This window comes from Triticum dicoccoides, chromosome 3A (genome assembly GCF_002162155.2).
Source record: "Triticum dicoccoides isolate Atlit2015 ecotype Zavitan chromosome 3A, WEW_v2.0, whole genome shotgun sequence".
Lineage (NCBI taxonomy): Eukaryota > Viridiplantae > Streptophyta > Magnoliopsida > Poales > Poaceae > Triticum > Triticum dicoccoides.
Genome location: NC_041384.1, coordinates 588,993,747 through 589,006,607, shown reverse-complemented (window position 1 = coordinate 589,006,607; position 12,861 = coordinate 588,993,747). Strand labels below are relative to the sequence as shown.

At 46.5% G+C, this 12,861-nt stretch overlaps 1 protein-coding gene and 1 pseudogene across 1 annotated transcript in view; one reads left to right on the top strand and one right to left on the bottom strand.

Annotated features, from left to right (window-relative positions):
* LOC119272622 overlaps window positions 1–10,181 on the bottom strand; it is a 49,423-nt pseudogene extending 39,242 nt beyond the window's left edge.
* Window positions 10,182–12,568: 2,387 nt separating this feature from the next.
* Window positions 12,569–12,861, top strand: part of LOC119269408 — a 2,457-nt gene continuing 2,164 nt past the window's right edge. The window contains exon 1 of the mRNA XM_037551239.1: window positions 12,569–12,718. The gene's annotated coding sequence lies outside the window, so the exon portion shown is untranslated. The remainder of the gene's footprint in view (window positions 12,719–12,861) is intronic.

Genomic DNA, 12,861 nt, shown 5'->3' with positions numbered 1-12,861 from the left:
AAAGCTATTCAACTAATGGCCTTAGGTACACATCAATGTCGTTGCTGGGTTGCTTAGGGCCTTGGATGAGAACTGGCATCATAATGAACTTCCGCTTCATGCACATCCAAGGAGGAAGGTTATACATACATAGAGTCATGGGCCAGGTGTTGTGATTGCTGCTCTGCTCCCCGAAAGGATTAATGCCATCTGCGCTTAAACCAAACCATACGTTTCTTGGGTCACCTGCAAACTCACCCCGGTACTTTCTCTCGATTTTTCTCCACTGCGACCCGTCGGCAGGTGCTCTCAACTTCTCGTCTTTCTTACGGTCCTCTCTGTGCCATCGCATCAACTTGGCATGCTCTTTGTTTCTAAACATACATTTCAACCGTGGTATTATAGGAGCATACCACATCACCTTGGCAGGAACCCTCTTCCTGGGGGCTCTCCGTCAACATCACCAGGGTCATCTCGTCTGATCTTATACCGCAATGCCCCGCATACCGGGCATGTGTTCAAATCCTCGTATGCACCGCGGTAGAGGATGCTGTCATTAGGGCATGCATGTATCTTCTGCACCTCCAATCCTAGAGGGCATACGACCTTCTTTGCTGCATACGTACTGTCGGGCAATTCGTTATCATTTGTAAGATTCTTCTTCAATATTTTTAGTAGCTTCTCAAATCCTTTGTCAGGCACAACTTTCTCTGCCTTCCACTGCAGCAATTCCAGTACGGTACCGAGCTTTGTGTTGCCATCTTCGCAATTGGGGTACAACCCTTTTTTGTGATCCTCTAACATGCGACCAAACTTCAGCTTCTCCTTTTCACTTTCGCACTGTCTCCTTGCATCAACAATGACCCGGCGGAGATCATCATTGGGCACATCATTTGGTTCCTCTTGATCTTCAGCTTCCCCCATTGCAGCAACACTGTATTCAGGGGGCACATAGTTGTCATCGTCCTCTTCTTCTTCGTTGTCTTCCATCATAATCCCTATTTCTCCGTGCTTGGTCCAAACAATATAGTGTGGCATGAAACCCTTATAAAGCAGGTGGGTGTGAAGGATTTTCTGGTCAGAGTAATACTTCATATTCCCACATATAGGGCATGGACAACACATAAAACCATTCTGCTTGTTTGCCTCAGCCACTTCGAGAAAATTATGCACGCCCTTAATGTACTCGGAGGTGTGTCTGTCACCGTACATCCATTGTCGGTTCATCTATGTGCATTATATATAATTAAGTGTGTCAAAAACCATTAAAGAACATCATGAATAGATAAGTGACCAAATTAATAGAAGTTCATCATCACATTAAAACCAAAGTACATACATAGTTCTCATTGAACAACATATAGCTCTCCAGAGCATCTAATTAAACCATACATTGAAACTATGTAAAACATTTCAATGCAACAACAAATGCGGTCATAATCGCAACCAAGGTAACAATTGATCCAACGGCATAATAATACCAAGCCTTGGTATGAATGGCATATTTTCTAATCTTTCTAATCTTCAAGTGCATTGCATCCATCTTGATCTTGTGAACATCGACGACATCCGCAACATGCAACTCCAATATCATATTCTCCTCCTCAATTTTTTTCCTTCAAGTAATTGTTTTCTTCTTCAACTAAATTTAACCTCTCGACAATAGGGTCAGTTGGAATTTCCGGTTCACATACCTCCTAGATAAATAAAATCTATGTCACATTGGTCGGCATAATTGTCATAAACAATAAATGAACCAAATAGTTATAAAAGATAATATATATACCACATCCGAATCATAGACAGGACGAGGGCCGACGGGGGCGGATACCAAAACCATCGCACTATATAATAACAAACAATAATAAAAGTAAGAAAATTAGACAAGTATCTATCTAATCATACAAGTAAGATTTTTTTTATTTTACAAAGAAGATAAGAACAAGAGGCTCACCACGGTGGTGTCGGCGACGAGATCGACGGCGGTGAAGACGGGGACGGGACATGACGGACCGCTAAACCTATACAAATCTTGAGGAAAATGGAGCTTGCAGGTCGAGCTTGGAGAGGAGAAAGCTTAAGTAGTGTGGCTCGGGCATTTCATTGAACACCTCATGTGCATAGGAGGTGAGCTAGAGCACAACACACCTCTCCCAAAAAATAGAGCAGTGAGCTGAGCTGAGCGCGCGGGCACTATATATAGGCATCTCATTGGTCCTGGTTCGTGGCTAGAACCGGGACTAAAGGACCCCCTTTGGTCCCAGTTCCAGCAACAAACCGGGACCAATGGTTGTGGGCTAGGAGCGAGGCCCATTGGTCTCGGTTCGTGTATGGAACCGAACCAATAGGGCTAGATGAACCGGGACCAATGGCCCACGAGGCCCGGCCGGCCCCCTGGCGTCACGAACCGAGACATATGCCACCATTGGTCCCGGTTCGTGAGTGAACCGGGACTAATGGGATTACCCGGCCTGGACCAAAGCCCTGTTTTCTACTAGTGGAAGGGCACCCCACACGACACCGTCGGCTGGCATGGGCATTGAAGAAATGAGTTCTTGCGCCTCCTTGAGACGGTCGGCCTGTCCAAGGAGGTCCACCATGCAGGTGTAGTGCAACAGTGTAGGTCGCAACTGGTATGTACTCTCCATTGATGAGAAGTACTTGTGCCCATCCTAGTACATTCCAGCGTGGTTGCATGTCGACAAGAGGCCGACCATTGCGACATTATCTGGTCGGGTGCCTTCTGACACCATCGCCTAGAAGAGATATACAGCAACATCACCATGCCCGTGCATGCCGTACCCAGTGATCAGTGCCGTCCAAGACACAATGCTCTTCTTGGGCATTTCGTTGAACAACCGTTGGGCCTGGGGAAAACTTCTGCAGCACGCATGGAAGTTGATGAGAGAGTTGCAGAGCTGCATGTTGGCACGGAAGCCTGGGAGTCTCTCTTGCATGCAGTGTTCGACACCTAGGCCTACATCGCACTCTCCAAGGTGGGCACATGAGGGAGCACGCCCACGAGCATCACGACGTCTGGCTCCACGCCGCCGCCATCGTGGCCACACATGCGGCTGTAGAGATCAAGGGCGTCCCCTGCGAGGCCATTCTGCGCGTGGGATGACAGCACGGCATGCTGGAATTTTGTCTATTTCGGGCCAGCCCAATAGCAATTTCAGAAATTCCTAATAAATCCTAGAGGCCCACACAGCCCATTCGTGCAAGGAAATAAGTGGAACTAAAGTTTAGTCCCACATTGCTAGTTTAGAGGGAGTTGGACCTCTTTATAAGGGAGGTTCTCTCCCCACATGTATGAGCATGAGAACAAGAGGGACATCCACGCGTGCTCCTCCTCCGCCGCCCACCTCGCCACGCCTCGCCTCGTCAAGACGCGCCGCGGGTTGCGGGAATGAGCCAAGCCGAAACCGCACCTCTTTGAGTCCTGTACGGGAGAAGGGTGATAAGGTTTTTGGGGAGCGCTCCACGCGACTACTGACTTCTTCGTCACGAACGCCCCAAACTCCGACGACTTCTTCCCCGACATCGACAACCTTCTCGACGACATGGCTGGCGAGGACACCGACCCCAAGTCCAGTGCTTCTGCTAGTGTTGTCCCGTACATGTTCTTTCTCTTCCTGTTAGAGGTCCTGCCACAGTTCCTTGTTCTAGTGTTTGTCCTAGATATGTTAAGTTCTATTTCATATATGCAACTTGCTCGACTATCTGCTCTAGATATGTTTGGTTACAGTTCACATATGCAGATGTTATTTACCTTCTCTCTATCAGATCGCATGACTTGTTTTATCTCTGCTATACTAGTCATGCTTTATCTAGTATTTCTGTTAATAAAATCATTCGGTGAATTGCTCATATTTCCAACAATCCAAAAACCTTATTAATAGGCAATTTACCCCGAGTGGTTTTGCTGCTTCCATGAGACCTCCTATGTTTGAGGGTATCCACTACAAGAGGTGGCGCGTGAGAACAGTCTTATGGTTTCAAACCATGAGTTGCTATGACGCCACTCTTGGCAAACCTGAAGGAGAATATGGTGCTCAACAAGAACAAGCTTTTCAGAAAATGGATACCCTGTTTAAGGCTGCTCTCTTGAGTGTTCTTGGTGAGAACATAGTTGATGCTTATGCCTCAATTGATAATGGAAAAGATATGTGGGACGCACTCGAGGCCAAGTTTGGGGTCTCGGATGCTGGCACTGAGTTGTACATCATGGAGCAATTCTATGATTACAGGATGACTGAAGAGCGCTCTGTGCTCATGAAATACAGTCATTTGCTAGAGAACTTGAGCACTTCAATTGTATGCTACCGGACAAGTTTGTTGCCGGAGGTATCATCACTAAGCTTCCTCCCACGTGGAGGAACTTTGCTACCTTACTGAAGCATGAGGCAGGAGTTTTCCGTTCCGGATCTCATTGGTACTCTTGATGTGGAAGAAAAGGCGAGAGCAAAGGACAACCATGCTCGAGGTATTGAGGGAGGTTCTAGTGCCAATCTGGTAAAGAAGAAAAACTTCCAGCCCCACAAGTTCAAGAACAAGGGCAAGTTTGATGGTAAAGCAAAGTTTGATGGGAAGAACAAGGTTGTACAGCACACAAACTTCAAGAAGAAGAATGACAAGAAGAAAGGTGTTTGTCATGTGTGTGAAGATCCTGATCATTGGGCTCCTAGTTGTCCTAATCGCTATGACAAGCGTCATCTTGGGAAAGGCGGCAAGACCGCTAATGTTGTCATTGGAGACACTGACATGAAGGATGCTGGGTATGGTATATTTCACACTATTGTTTCAGTATGCCATTCTCCTAATTGGTTAATTGACACGGGTGCTAATGTGCATGTATGCAGTGATATTTCCATGTTCTCGTATTATCAGACCGCAGGGACTTCCACCATGCTGATGGGCAACGGTTCAAGTGCTTTTGTTCATGGTGTTGGCACAGTCGATCTAAAGTTTACTTCGGGGAAGATCGTGCGGCTGAAGAACGTGCATTATGTCCCCTCCGTCAATAAAAATCTTGTTAGCGGGTCTCTTCTGTGTAGAGATGGCTACAAGCTTGTCCTTGAGTCGAATAAATTTTCAATATCCAAGTATGGAACCTTTGTTGGTAAAGGCTATGAGTCAGGAGGCCTGTTTCGTTTATCCTTGTCAGACGTTTGCAATAAAGTTGTTAATCATGTCTGCAATAATAGTGAATCAAATGTGTGGCATTCACATCTTTGTCATGTTAACTTTGGTTGCATGTCGCGATTAGCAAAGTTGAACTTCATCCCTAGTTTCACCACTGCCAAGGGATCTAAGTGTCAAGTGTGTGTGCGCAAGCTAAGCAACCTCGTAAGTCTCATACGACTGCAGAAACAAGAAATCTTGCACCACTAGAACTCATACATTCAGATCTTTCTGAAATGAATGGTGTGTTGACAAAAGTTTGAAAGAAATATTTTATGATGTTAATTGATGACTCCACTAGATACTGCCATGTGTATCTTATGAAATCTAAGGATGAGGCTTTGAACTATTTCAAGATCTATAAAGTGGAAGCGGAAAACCAACTTGATCGAAAGATCAAGAGGCTTAGGTCCGATCATGGTGGAGAGTATTTCTCAAATGAATTGGATTCCTTTTATGCAGAACATGGTATAATCCATGAGAGGACACCCCCCTATTCAGCCTAGTCAAATGGGGTGGACAAAAGAAAGAACCATAGTCTAACTGATTTGGTTAACGCCATGTTAGACACATCGGGTCTCTCCAAGGCATGGTGGGGGGAGGCGATATTGATTGCATGTCATGTCCTAAACCGAGTTCCCACAAAGAACAAAGAGATAACTCCATTCGAGGAATGGGAGAAGAAAAGGTTAAAACTCTCTTATCTATGAACCTGGGGTTGTTTGGCGAAAGTCAATGTGCCAATTCCAAAGAAGCGCAAGCTTGGACCAAAGACTATGGATTGTGTTTTCCTAGGATATGCTTTTCATAGCATTGGTTATAGATTCTTGGTTGTAAAATCTGAGGTACCTGACATGCATGTCGGTACGATTATGGAGTCGAATGACGCAACTTTCTTTGAAGATATATTTCCCAAGAAGGATATGGCTACCTCATCTAATCAGGAGATGCCTAGTTCATCGAATCAGGAACCAGTTACAATTACTCAACCTGTGATTTCGATAGAACACTTTGAAAATCATGTAGAGGAGAACAATGAAGTTCCTACTAGGAGCAAGAGACAGAGGACTGCAAAGTCCTTTGGTGATGATTTTCTTGTGTATCTCATAGATGATACTCCCAATTCTATTTCAGAGGTCTATGCGTCTGAAGATGCTGACTACTGGAAGGAAGCGGTCCGTAGTGAGATGGATTCCATCTTGGCAAATGAAACTTGGGAGATCACTAATCGTCCTGACAGGTGCAAACCTATAGGGTGCAAATGGATATTCAAGAAGAAGCTTATGCCTGATGGTACTATTGAAAATACAAGGCACGGCTCATGGCCAAGGGTTATAGCCAAAAGGAAGGTGCAGACTTCTTTGATACTTACTCACCTATGGCTTGACTGACCACTATTCGAGTACTACTTTCTCTAGCGGCCTCACATGGTCTTCTCGTTCATCAAATGGATGTTAAGACTGCTTTCCTAAATGGAGAGTTGGATGAGGAAATATATATGGAACAACCAGATGGGTTTGTAGTAGATGGTCAGGAGGGAAAAGTGTGCAAGTTGCTGAAGTCTTTGTATGGACTCAATCAAACACCCAAATAGTGGCATGAGAAGTTTGAAAGAACTTTAACAGCTACAGGCTTTGTTATAAACGAAGCTGATAAATGTGTGTACTATCGCCATGGTGGGGCGAGGGAGTTATCCTTTGTTTGTATGTTGATGACATACTGATTTTCGGAACAAATCTGAAGGTTATTAAGGAGGTCAAGGATTTCCTATCTCGTTGCTTTGAGATGAAGGATTTAGGAGTGGTTGGTGTCATTCTGAACATCAAGTTGTTGAGAGACGATGATGGTGGGATTACATTGCTTCAATCTCACTATGTGGAAAAGATCTTGAGTCGCTTTGGCTATAGTGACTGCAAGCCTTCTCCAACACCATATGATGCTAGTGTGTTGCTTCGAAAGAATCGAAGAATTGCTAGAGACCAATTGAAATATTCTTAGATTATTGGCTCGCTTATGTATTTAACCAGTGCTACAAGACCTGACATCTCTTTTGTTGTTAGCAAACTCAGCAGGTTTGTCTCAAAATCAGGAGATGTGCATTGGAAAGCTCTAGAGAGAGTTTTGCGTTATTTGAAAGGCACTACGAATTATGGAATTCACTACACTGGGCACCCAAAGGTGCTTGAAGGGTATAGTGACTCAAACTGGATCTTAGATGCTGATGTGATAAAGGCCACGAGCGGATATGTATTCACTCATGGAGGTGGCGTTGTTTCTTGGAAGTCTTGCAAGCAGACCATCTTATCGAGGTCAACAGTGGAAAGAGAACTCACAGCACTAGATACAGCTACGGTCGAAGTGGATTGGCTTCATCATCTCTTGAATGACTTGCCGGTTGTTGAGAAACCTGTACCAGGTATCCTTATGAACTGCGACAATCAAACTGTGATCACGAAAGTGAGCAGCTCAAAAGATAACATGGAGTCATCAAGACACGTTCAGAGAAGGTTAAAGTCTATCAGGAAAATGAGAAACCCCAGAGTTATTGCATTGGATTATATCCAAACGTCTAAAAATCTGGCAGATCCTTTTACTAAGGGTCTATCACGTAATGTGATAGATAATGCATCAAGGGAGATGGGTATGAGACCCACAATATGAGTTGTTCACAGTGGTAACCTAGTCTATGTGATCGGAGATCCCGTGAATTAGATGTGGAAGACAAGTTGTTGATCAACTGAGAGGAGAGTATCCTTACTATTAACAATACCACTCCATGAAGATGCAATACTCTCCTAATCTGCATGGCTGGTTGATGTATATCTTAATGTGTTCTAATTGGCTCATTGAAGTAGAGATGTTTTCCTGCAGAACATCTTTTGAAGAACACACCTATATGAGTCTGATTGTTAAACGTCGCAATCTATGAGAGTAGGGTTCTCTCTAGTAAACTCATGAAAGGTCTCGGAGTATGACACATAAGCTCCACCCGCGGGGAAGACCCACGGCAGCCACGTATTGGTCAAGGCTTTATGTGAAGCTAGATTTGTAGAAAACTTGCAGTTCAAGGTCCAGTCCACTGTTCAAGTTGCTTACTAGTGTAGCATAGAGTTCTAGGGGGAAGTTCAACTTAACAGTCTCCACTGCAGTACCGGTATATAAAAAAATGTTTTTGGAACCAAAGGCAATTTTTGTGCGCCTCTGGGATCTGGTGGGGGATTGTTGGAATTTTGTCTATTTTGGGCCAGCCCAATAGTAGTTTCAGAAATTCCTAATTAGTCCTAGAGGCCCACACAGCCCATTCGTGCAAGGCAAGAGGTGGAACTAAAGTTTAGTCCCACAGTGCTAGTTTAGAGGGAGTTGGACCTCTTTATAAGGGAGGTTCTCTCCCCACATCTATGAGCATGAGAACAAGAGGGACATCCACGCGCGAACCTCCTCCGCCGCCCGCCTTGCCACGCCACGCCTCGTCACGACGCGTCGCGCCGCTGGTTGTGGGAATGAGCCGAGCCGATGTCTAAATTTTTGCCACGCACGACGGGTATATGAACGGTCACATGGGAGCCGAAACGTTTTTGCTGTAGTGGAGATTGATTACGAACGGCGCACCTCTCTGCCTGCTGCCTGTTCGCTTCGTCTCCCTCTGTTGCTTCACCTCCCGTCGCAGCTTGTTCGCCTCTCTCTACTGTGCCTATATAAGAGAGGTTGCTCCTCTCCAGAGAGGCACATCAGAAAGACCATCTCCCTCTCGCCACTAAGTTCCCGAGCACTGCACTGATGCTACGTTCTTCCCCATCCCGGCTTGCAGCGTGCACCGCAGGTCGGGACAGTAGGCCTCTGAAACCGCACCTCTTTGAGTCCAGTATGGGAGAAGGGTGATAAGGTTTTTGGGGAGTGCTCCGCGCGACTACTGACTTCTTCGTCACGGACGCCCCAGACTCCGACGACTACTTCCCCGACGATGACTTCTTCGCCGACGTCGACAACCTTCTCGATGACATGGCTGGCAAGGACACCGTCCCCAAGTCCAGTGCTTCTGCTGGTGCTGCTGTCCCGTACATGTTCTTGCTCTTCCTGTTAGAGGTCCTGCCACAGTTCCTTCTTCCAGTGTTTGCCCTAGATATGTTAAGTTCTATTTCATATATGCAACTTGATCTACTATCTGCTCTAGATATGTTTGGTTACAGTTCACATATGCAGATGTTATTTACCTTCTGATCACATGACTTGTTTTATCTCTTCTATACTAGTCATGCTTTATTTAGTATTTCTGTTAATAAAATCATTCGATAAATTGCTCATATTTCCAACACGGCGTTCCACGAGACAATGTCACAGGAGGTCAATGGCATCTCGTCAAACACCTGCCGGCCAAGGCCAGCACCGCGGCGCGCGTACGCTGATATGAGGCAGTTGCCCACGTTTGTCTCGGCGGCGAGCCCTGCTTTCCCCGCGAGGGCATGGAGCTGTGACACGACGCTCTGAGGAGCGGCGGGGAGCAGCGTCATGAGTGTGACGGCATCAAAGGGGGCGCCGGCCGCCCGCATGCGGCGGAAGAGGGCGAAGCAGGCCGCCGGGAGCGCGTGCAGCGCGCATCCGAAGATGAGGGAGTTAAAGGCAGTGCGGCGTGTGGTGGGAGGCGTGGACGCAAGGGGCATTTCATTAAGGAGTTGGTGGGCGCGCGGGAGGAGGCCGAGGCGGGAGTAGGAGGAGAGCAGCAAGGAGAGGAGGTAGGCATCGAAGGAAGGGAGCAGGCCGCACTTGCAACCGAGTGACTGTATCTGGGCGACGCTAGAGACCAGGGATAGTGTCGTGCAAGAGATTACCGCGGCTGGTAGCGCAAGGGCGTGCGGCAGTGGCGAGGGGTCACCGTCGCGAAGCAGGGCCAGGACCTCCCGATGCCGGGCGAGGCGCGCCAAGGTGAGCACCCGGGCGCTCCATGGCTCCGTGCAATTAGCGTCGCCTGCTAAGGCGGCGGCGGTGGAGGTCGCCACAGAGGTGGAAGGCTCCATGGTCATCTTTAGCCAGCACAAGCCAGGAGCTTTTTTTTAGTAAATTTTGAGGGGACGAGATGATCCCGGCCTAGTTGCGAAACGGTGCCTCCCTCCTAGGGCCCAGGTCGTGGGTTACCTGTTGGCGGCCCAACAGGGTCTCTAGAAATTATGTCCAAATTTTAATGAATTTCGTCATGTTTGATATAATTTGTCTAGTTTATTTAGATCCGATTTGAAATATGTGCGGGCAGTTTTGGATGACCGGCTCCTGCATCAGTGCCCACCGACTGTTCCCCACCGGTCCACTGAAGGATAATGTTGGAGATGCCCTTATATAATTATTATAAATGTTTTTTCCGAGGGAAATATAGTTAAACGTTTTCATTTATACAACGTAACCATAAGGAGCACGAGCAGGAGAAAAGAGGGTCCGAAGCGCACACGCGTGCCTAGCCTACTACTCCAGCGAGTACACGGGCGGCTAGTAGAGTCCTAGAGGCCTAGGCGAGCAACCAAAGCGGCGATTTGGACGAACGCCAACCATCCAATCGCATCTGATCTGGCCTCCTTGACCTAACCGCTCAAGGCGAAAAGGAATTCTATGAGACCAGGTCTCACGGGTTAGCAGGTCACACCCATCCTGATGGATGACACAAATCACAAAGCATCTACCCCACCCTCCACCTGAAATCAGGGGAGGAGAGATTAAATGCTTTGTGATGTGTGAATGTCAGGTGTCATCCATCAGGGCGGGTCTCACTTGCTAATCGTGATACCTGGTCTCATATTTTTTTTACCAAAATCTAAAAAGTGGCCGCGCGCTAACTGGAGAGAACGAGCGGCCGAGCTTTCTTGCCATGCATGAGTTGTATTTTTGTCTGTTAGTGCATGTCGTTATCAGTATTTAATGTGTTCACACTGATTATTCCAATTTGAAAGAAACAACTTCACGTACAATTATTTTGGTTTTCTGAATTTTAAAAAAACCATATCTTTCAAACCGCGATTCGGAATTTAGATCCGTCTTCACTGTTGAATTCTTTGCGACGAGTTCTTTGAAACTAGATCCCCCATGAGTATGTCTCGACGAAATTTTTTTATGCCAACTTTGGCGCTATATTGTGCAACTTCAGTACTGCTTTGTGCAAGTTTAGTACTGCATGGTGCAATTTTTTTCAAACCCAGCTTTTTGGAGCTGCACCCATAGTAGTTGTAATTGCACACATAGTAGTTCTAGTTGGCACATGCATGGCCACAGAGTTGCACAATCTGGTCCGCATAGTCGCATATGAATTGTCATAGCTTATAATGTAGTCTAGTTGCACACACATTGATGTTTAGTTGGCTTGTAACATAGTCTAGTTGCACACACATTGATGTTTAGTTGGCAGAAAGAGTAGTTGCACACATATATGCTTAGTTGGCTTGTAATATAGTCTAGTTGCACACACATTGATGTTTAGTTGGCAGGACACTAGTTGCACACGCATTCATATTTAGTTGGCAGGACTAATTACACACATATACTCAGTTGGCACAGCAATGTATTCTAGTTGCACAATGCAGTACTTTAGTTGCATCATATAGCACAAAAGTTAGATCAATTTTTTTTGAAACATACCCATGCGGGATCTAGTTTCGAAGATCTCGTCGCGATGAATCCAAAGGTGAAAACGGATCAGAATTCCAACGTGTGGTTTAAAAGATATGACTTTTTAAAGATTTAAGAGGCGAAAATAAACGTGTTTTACAGATTAGTCTGTACGTATTTGCTGTACGCATTTAATGCTAACAAAAACATCCACTAACTGACAAAAAAGACACACACTAGGTAATTGCTATTGCGAATCAACGTGTGGTTGAGTTGGTTAGGTGGACAGTGGTATCCCCAACCCACCAGGGTTCAAATCCTGGTGCTCGCATTATTCCTGGATTTATTTCAGGATTTCCGCGCGATGCACTTTCAGTGAGAGGAGACGTTCCCGTCGACGACGAGGCGCCTACGGTGACTTCGTAAATCTCAAGATGATATGCCGGCTCGGTCTCTTGGAGGTGCTCATAGGGGTAGGGTGTGCGTGTGTGCGTTCATAGAAATGAGTGTATGCGCGTGTGTATGAACGCTTGTGTTTGTACTAATGCTCAAAAAATAGTAATTGCTATTTATAGATTATTAACAACCAAAACTTGCAATTTTAGGCCGGCCGCTCGCAAACTGTAGCGAGCAGCTGGCCGCTCGCTAGACCGGTCCTAATTTTTTTCTCGGTCTTTCTCTCTCTCCTAATCGGAACTAAATCAAATTAAATTAAATCGAAATCGGTTGGGGATTAGCAGTCGAGATTTCCGGTTGCTTATTTCGTCGGTAATTCCAACTCATATCGCCCCCGATTTGCTGCCCTGCCCTACTAGTACTTGTGCCCGACGTGTCGCCTCTCCCCTTCCCTTCGCTCCCACTTCTCCCCCACCCCTCCAACCCAAACCCATCTCAGCTCGTCCGTCCCCCTCGTCTTCGCCACTGGACACGACCGCAAACCCTAGGCGTCGCCGTCCTCCGAGGCCCCAAGGTACGCCCGCCGCCGACCACCTAGACAGGCCCGCCGCGCCGCGCCGTGTGGCGGCTCCGGGCCAGGGTTGTTCCTTCTCGTTTCATTTTCCTGCGCGGGCGGATTTCCCGGCGATTTATTTCTGGGTGGTTCGTTGTGATTGG